The sequence below is a fragment of the Myxine glutinosa genome, chromosome 4, assembly GCF_964187855.1.
Source record: "Myxine glutinosa chromosome 4, kmMyxGlut1.1, whole genome shotgun sequence".
Lineage (NCBI taxonomy): Eukaryota > Metazoa > Chordata > Myxini > Myxiniformes > Myxinidae > Myxine > Myxine glutinosa.
In genome coordinates this window covers 88,712,962-88,721,566 of record NC_136264.1, presented here as the reverse complement: position 1 = coordinate 88,721,566, position 8,605 = coordinate 88,712,962, and positions in this window count along the sequence as shown.

Genomic DNA, 8,605 nt, shown 5'->3' with positions numbered 1-8,605 from the left:
ATTATCCGATTTGCACCAAATAAAGTTTATGAATGGTTGCACAGACCCCTACTTCTCACTAAAAGTGGAAACAGAATGTAAATCGGAGTTAAAATAAGTGTTTGATTTGTATCAAGCAAATGCACATGGAGCCTGCTTGCGAGCGAGCTGCGTTCTGGAGGTGACGTCACATGGATTACGTCATCGGCTTTGAGGTATGGGGCAGAATTTTTAGGGGCGTTCCCAAGTGGTTCGGTTTTCTTTCATTTTTTATGTTTCAGAGTGAATATAACAAAAAATCAATGCCATATTTGAATTCACCAAAAAAAGACATTTGGATGACATCAAATGCATTTTGAGTGAGATTCCGTGTCTGTGGACCTTTAATGGGTTGAAAGGTATAAAACACATCTACACTGATAGGACTTCCAGGAAAGAAGTGGATCTGGGGGATCTGGGGTGAATTAACGGGGGTAGAAAATATCAAGGTTTTGGATGGAGTAAGATATGAGATGGTAGTGAACAGCTGTTTTTAAAGATCTAGAGGGAGGAGTGGGATTGAAGAGAGTGAGGGACTTTGTTCCAGAGGCGGGAGTAAATAGGAATGAAAGAGTGAAGGTGAACAGAGAGCCTAGATTTTGGCAATTTCACCAGAAGAGGGATGCTGGCAGATCTTGTGCGACCTGCAGGAATATTTGGGGCCAGAGCACAGATAGAGCTGGGGAAGCTAGGCCAGATAGGAGTCGGTAGAAGACAGAAAGACCACCTACCTGTGGTGAGTGAGTTTAAGGCCCTCAGAGTTAGCTTCATCAAGGGAGATTCCAATTATTCTGAAAGCTTTGGTTTCAACAGCGTGAAGCCGAGCTAAATGTGAGGCAGGAGCACCAGTGCAGACGGGAAAGCAGTATTCCATTGAGCTGCGGGTGAAAGCCTTGTATGGGGTGAGGAGCTCAGGTGTGCCAAGGAAGGACTTCACATGACGGAGGATGCCCAGTCGGCGACTGGCTTTGGAGGCCAGCTTGGAAATGTGGTTTTCCCAGGAAAGATCATGGCAGATAGTGAGATCCAAAAGCTTGAGTGACAGAACTTCTTGGAGAGGATTTTAGAGAAAGTAGATGTGAGGGTTGTCCAGTCGGTCTTTTTGGAGAGACAAAGTAAGAGTGTGAGATTTGTCAGGATCGAAAGACATGTTCCACTTGTTTGACCAGTCTGTGATTTTGTCCAGGTCTGCAGAGAGTGAGGAGGCTGCAGACTGCCGATCTGAGGGATGAGGAATGGAGCGGCAGAGAGTGGGGTCATCAGCAAAGAGATAGAGAGGATTTTCCAGAGAGTCTGAGAGATCATTGATGAAGACCAGAAAAAGCACAGGGCCCAAAACACTGCCTTGGGGAACTCCAGCCTGAACAGGAAGGGGAGATGAGAGAAATCCATTCAGGGCCACACATTGACTAAGACTAGAGAGGAAGTCCGCAAGCCATGCGTGGAGATTTCCATGGATACCATCGGAGGAGAGTTTGGTGAGCAGACCTGGGTGCCAGACCATATCGAAGGCACATGATATGTCAAGGGAGACAGCTCTAATTTCCTGTTTGGCATTGAGGACCTCCATCTATTGTTGAGACAGCAGAAGCAGCATGTCCAGAGTAGAGTGACCTGGTCTGAAACCAAATTGATGATCAGAGATCAAGCCATTGGAGAAGAGGAAAGATTTGATATCCGAAGCAATGATGGATTCCATGACTTTGCTGATAATTGGGAGCAGGCTGATTGGTCTGTAGTTGCAAGGATCTGTGTTTGCACCTTTTTGTGTATTTTTGTTGTTGTTGTGCATACATTTTGCTGTTGTGCATTTTCCTCTCTGCCGCTGTTCGGTTGTTCTGTTGCAGGCTGATCCGTTCTGTGTTCCTGCTCCTCCTTGAGCCTCGACTCTATTATTATTAAAAAATAATTATTGGATCCTCGGTTTCTCCAGTCACGTGCAGCGTTTGTTCAATTGCACTCTTCCCTACCGAGTTTCAAGGAAGTGCTCTACCACCAGAACTCATGTCTTCCCCCATACATGTCTGCATTATTTCATATCCCCATTAACCCTGAACAAACGCAGCTCTATTACTAGCAGGTACTGTGTTTCTCCTCTCTCCTCTTTTCTTGTTCATTCATTCCCTTTTTTGCTGAGTCCACATGTTGCGCCCAATTTCCCCACTGTCAGTACATTGTCATTTCTACGCTCTGCCACTTCACTCTTCCATGAGCCTAATCTTTGTACAGAGGGAGTATAAAAACAATAAAATAAATAAAGAGGAACAGAACCGGACCCAGCTTCTACTACTCTATTTGGAGAATATTGGAAGGGGAAACAGTCAAGACCACCCACCCCACACAGGTAGCATATTAAGAGAAGCACAAACAAGTCTCATGAGAGAAGTTGATTGGAGATCAATTAACACTAATTGTTTGTGTGACAGTATAACTAGGCCCCAAAGATTGGCACATATCCGAATTTGGGAGTAATGGGCCAAGATGCTGCAGAAAAGGGTAGAGTTTCAATACCGTATGAATAGGCCTACTGTAAGTACTCTCCCATTGTTTCGCTCGATGATGTCACAGTAGCCCAAATACCTAACCAGTAAGCAGCATGATTTAGTTTATCAATGCAGAACAAACTAAATGGTAATCATAGAATACTTACTCCTCTCAGTCTTGAGAAGGACTTGGTGCAAGCCAACTCTTCTGGGGTTTTTTCTGCGCTATATCAAATGGTCATGTAACATGTGGTAAAGCTTCAATTTCCTCCGTTGAACAGTTTTGCGCCACCTTTTGAACGGTTTTCCGAGCTTTTCACGAGGTCATGTAACATGTGGTAAAGTTTCAATTTTCTCCGTTGAACGGTTTTCGATGAGCGCTCTTAACAAAATGTAGACATGTACGTACGTACATAACCGATTGCTTAATCCTGCTTTTCACTTCCTGCACTGGGGGGTATAAGTCACTCATAGAGCGAAATAGCAGAACAGAACAAAGTAGAACGACACTTGGTAGTGCATACCTCCGCCAGGCTGAACAGTTCACGTTTTGTATCCCACTGATCCACAACTTTTTGGATAGTTTTTGGCCCTATTGCTCAAATTTAGAAATTAGGCCTATGTTGACCTTTTGACCTGCTAAATAATTGGTGATTGAATTCAGTGACCTGATATACCTCTTCCTCTTACTCTTCAAATCATCTACAAATTTCTTCAAATAAACTTCAAAGAAAAATACATCCTCTTCAAATTTCAAGTCAATCTGATAAAAATTAACAATTTTAGAAATGTGGCTATGTTGATCTTTCGGCCTGTGTTGACTTCAAAAGAGTGACCGCTGTATCAAATGGTCATATAACATGTGCTAAAGTTTCAACTTCCTCCACTGAACGGTTTTCAGTGTACACTCTTAACAATATGCAGACATGTACACACGTACGCACTTTTCGTGAGCGCAGTGTAAAAACCCCAGCTGGGATCATTACATTTAGAACTGCAATCATGCACAGGAAGCTCTTGGTAAAGATGGCTGAATGAATGAATGATCGTTTTAAGGCCATTTTCCCCGCTAGAGTGGGGGTTAGCCTTGCGGGCCCCATGACAATCATGGTTCCCTGTTTGACGCAATGTTTTTATGGCCGGATGCCCTTCCTGATGCCAACCCATAGTCGCCTCTTACGATGGATGCACAGGGATACGGTGTACCTATTCTAAACTGGGGTACACACCAGGATCATTCATCCCAGCAAGCTGGTACTCAATTTGCCGACCTCGGAAGGATGACAGGCTGAGTCAACCCCCCTGGTGTTAATTTAGCGATCGACCGGGATTCGAACCCAGGATCCCAAGCCGCACCCTAACCGCTAAGCCAACACCAGGCCAACACCATGGTATAGATGGCTGAATGAAAAAAAGAAAAAGAAAAAAAAAAAGCTTTAATCGTGTGAAGAATTTTTCAAAGTTGCTCGGATTGATTCATCTCTTTGTTTCGGATCCGTATGTCGAAAATAGAACACAACTCGTGTGGTTCCGCCCAGAGATCGAGTCAACTTTAGCGCATTCAGTGTTTGGGCTCGTCTATCTAATACGTACGCACATGTTTGATAGGGGGAGGGGTGGCTGAATTGAGAGAAATGGGGATATAAAAGTGAAGAATGGGAGGAGTGGGAGGGGGTGGTATAGGAGGTTTGAAGGAGGGATCGGAGTTGGAATTGCGTCTAAAATAGATGGTCCCTATTGTAGTTTGAGCACACCTTGCGTGCCTGGACTGTAACTTCATCTTCGGTCGAATGGTAATGGTATTGCATTCGTTGTGATGAAAAATTCCTACATTTGCCATTTCCGCTCACGCTCTGCGTGTTGTTTATTGCATTGTTGTCCCTCTTTGTTTTTAATGTGGTTTATTGTTTAAACATGGAGTGGTTGTGTATAGTGTGAGCGGGTGTGGGAGAGGGGTGGGATGAAACTCGGATGGTATAACCGTACGTCATAATAGAAACTCACATTTCTGTTGAGTATTTGTCTTGTCTCCTTTCTTAAGATATTGCTTATTTGACATGGTGTTTTAAAAAGTTCTTTTTACTTTGGTAAACTGTTCGCAAAACATGAAAGTTTGCCATATACCGTATTTTGTGCACTCCAATGTAGCACACTTATTCCGAGTACATTGGGACTAATTGTTTGTGTTACAATGATTGTTTAGGAGCAGAACTATCCCAATTTAACTACGTTACAATTGGATTCAGGAGTGGGATCAATGAAACCCAGATATTACAAAATCCGATTGGTCTGTAGGATACATTTTAATTTTTTTTAATTATAATTTTAAATCGAGCGGAAATTGGGTGCCAAATGTATTGTGTTTGGTCAATCGAGCATTAGGTGTTAATTTTTAGCACCCGTTGGACTTGATCCGAAACGGGGACTTATGGTTTGTGTCTGTCCGTCCATCCGTCCATAACCATATCTCAGAGATGTATGGACCAATTTTGTTCATACTTGACACAAAGACAATACATGATGGTATGCATATGCATATCATTATGTTTCATGATGCGATCAAAGATGGCCGACGGGCGGCCATTTTAGTTGTAAAAAAACCCGATGTTGAGCACGTCCTCAACCATTTCTCAGACATGCATTTGCTGATGTTGTTCAAACTTGGGAAACAGATAATGAATTATCACTTACATAGGCACATCAATAATTTTTCGAGATAATATCCAAGATGGCCGACTGGTGGCCATTTTGTTACTTTAATGTGACTCCAACAATTTCTCGGACAATCATGTTCCGATTTTGTTCAAACTTCGCACAAGCACAGTACGTACATGATGGCATACACGTGCACCTCACTTTATTTTGTGATCTGATCAAAGATGGTTGACTGGTGGCCATTTTAGTTGTAAAAAACCTGATATTGACCACATCCTCAATTATTTCTCGGACATGCATTTGCACCAATCATGTTCCCGATAAAAACCCGATATGCACCGATCATGTTGAAATTTGGCACACAGATAATGAATGATGGGTTACGGCTGACAGGATGGCCTGAAGAACAATAGGCTTCCAGCTGGTCACTACTTCTACCAGGTGGTGAAGTTTCATGAAGATCGGAGTAAAAATTGTGACCCGTAGGCGATGGACGTACAAACGGACACACAGACAGAAATAGAAGGGCACTCACCAGAGCGCATACATACTTGCGCCAGGCTGAACAGTGAACAGTTTACGTTTTGTTTCCCACTGATAGGCTGCAACTGCTGGCGTGATCCAAAATCGAATCAATTCTTCCTGGTCACACACCAACGTGTCCACCAAGCTTCGTCCACCAAGTGGTTTCACACAACAGAGCAGTTAAAATGGCGCCTGGCATGACTGCTTGCCGAGGTCACATGACTCTCCCACAATGCAACCCAAAAATGTTACAGCATGTTGTTATCTACACATCAAAGGGGATATTATTTGTAATTTAATAAGGAAGAATAAACAAAACTTGTTTTAGAAACAATAAATCTGCTTTGACTTTCATATACGATCATGTCACCAGATATTTGACTGAGATCTCTTAGAAAAAGGAGGGGAAGGGAGGCGAGAAAGCCAGGTCATGGATGGCACTCACATCAATTCCCTGACAAGGAACTTCAACCAGGAGGAAGCCCAACAAGCCTGTATAATGGTTGCCAACCTATAGATGTTTGTCTGTGCTCGATCCTTTTTAAATGCTGATCATCAGGCAAGGAAGCAGCACTACCATTTTAAAAGTCTTTGGGTCCGAGTCACCAGCATCCCAGACTCGATAACCATTGCACCACCGAGTATGGTTAAGGTATATAAAAAAAAACAACACCTTTAGAGGCCATTTTTCCCCGCAAGCGGGGGTTGGCCTTTTTCGGGGACCATGGTTGTTGTTGTTTTTTGGTCCCCTTTTTGAAGCAATGTTTTGCGGCCGGATGCCCTTCCTGCCGCCAACCCTTTTTGTCGCCTTTTTACGACAAACAGGGAATTACCAGTGAACTGGTACTCAATTTGCCGACCTCGGAAGGAATGTACAGGCTGAGTCAACCCCCCTGGCGTTAATTCAGCGATCGACCGGGATTCGAACCCAGGATCCTAGGATCCTAAGCTGGCACCCTAGCCGCTAGGCCAACACCAGATCCTAAGTTGGCACCCTAGCCGCTAGCCCAACACCAGATCCTAAGCTGGCAACACCAGCAAGTATGGTTAAGGTATAATGAAAGATAATGGGTAATGACCTGAAATAGTGGGATACTGAAGGAGCTGCGCTCCAACGCGAGTCGAAAGAATTGACGCGACCAAAGACGGAATTCGTCCGAGTTGCTTTATTGAAACAAAACAGCTCAGGTATTCTCAAAAGCCCGTTTATCGGGCAGCAATATATATACACATTTATGCCGGGGCGTTTGCCCGGGAAAACCGAGACCGGGCATGCCCGGGTGTCAAGGGCGAGTCCTGGAAAGGCGAGTCTGGACATGCCCGGGCGTCCTGGACGCGGCCTGGCAAGTCGAGGCTGGGCGTGCCCGAGCGCTCTGGGCGAGCCCTGGAAAGGCGAGAGCGGGCATGCCTGGACGCTCTGGGCGAGCCCTGGAAAGGCGAGTCTGGACATGCCCGGGCGTCCTGGACGCGGCCTGGCAAGTCGAGGCTGGGCGTGCCCGGGCGCTCTGGGTGAGCCCTGGACAGGCGAGAGCGGGCATGCCCGGGAAAGACGAGACCGGGCGTGCCCGGGAGGTTCGGGCGTGCCCGGGAACAGCGAGTCCGGGCATGCCCAGGAGAGGCGCGTCTGGGCCCGTCCGGACGAGCCCGGCGTGGCGATCGCGCCCTGGCCGCGTCCTGGCAGGTGCAAGGCGATTGTGTACATTCAGCGGGAACCGCTAAACACGCCCCTCCAGAATCGATCTGCACCAGCATGGTCAATTTAAGGGGGGTCCGGATGACCCGGCCGAAGCGACCCCTGGAGGGTCGTGGGGGGGGGGGGGGGGTCCGATCTGGTGGTGGGTGGTCGAGCGGGGGGAACTGTGGACGGGGGGCGGCCTCGCCGCGGAGGAAGGGCCAACCATGGTGGTCGGTCGACATCCACGTGCGCCGGTTTGAGGCGCTCCACAGAGATCCGGTCCGACCGGCCGCCGACGTCGATGATGAAGGACTTGTCGCCCCGTCGCAGGACCCGGAAGGGCCCGTCGTACGGCGGCCGTAGTGGCCCCCGGTGCGCGTCATGACGCACAAAGACGTACTCCGCTGTGCGAAGCGCCGGGGGGACGTAGGACTGGGGGCCACCATGGCGGGACGTTGGCACGGGGGCAAATCGTCGGGCGGCCACCTGGAGGTCCGAGCGCTGGTGTGCGGCGGACCAGGGACTGGTAGCATCGGGCACGAACTCGCCCGGGACGCGGAGCGGCTGGCCGTAGACGAGCTCGGCGGCGGACGCCCGGTGGTCCTCCTTGGGGGCCGTGCGGAGGCCCAAAAGGACCCACGGCAGCCGGTCGGTCCAACCGTCGTCCTGAAGGCCGGCCATGAGTGCGGCCTTCATGGAGCGGTGAAACCACTCGCACAACCCGTTGGCTTGGGGGTGGTAGGCCGAGGTGCGGTGCAGCGTGACCCCCAACGAGCGGGCGACCGCGCCCCAAAGTTCGGACGTGAACTGTGGGCCGCGGTCGGACGAGATGTCCGCCGGTGCGCCGAAGCGCGCGACCCAGGTGGCGATGAACGCCTGCGCCACGTCGGCGGTGGTGGTGGAGGTGAGGGGCACGGCCTCCGGCCACCTGGTGGTCCTGTCCACCATGGTGAGCAGGTGGGTGAACCCCCGCGATGGGGGCAGGGGACCCACCAGGTCCACGTGGACGTGGTCGAAATGCCGTGCAGGCACGGTGAAAGGTGCTAGCGGGGCCTGGGTGTGGCGGTGGACCTTGGCCCGCTGGCAGGCCGTGCAGGCGTTGGCCCAGTCGCGGACGTTCCGTCGAAGGCCGTGCCAGATGAAACGCGCCGACACCAGCTTCTGAGAAGCTTTCCGGCCCGGGTGAGAAAGGCCGTGGATGGAGGCGAAGATGCGGCGCTGCCAGGAAACGGGCACGATGGGGCGAGGC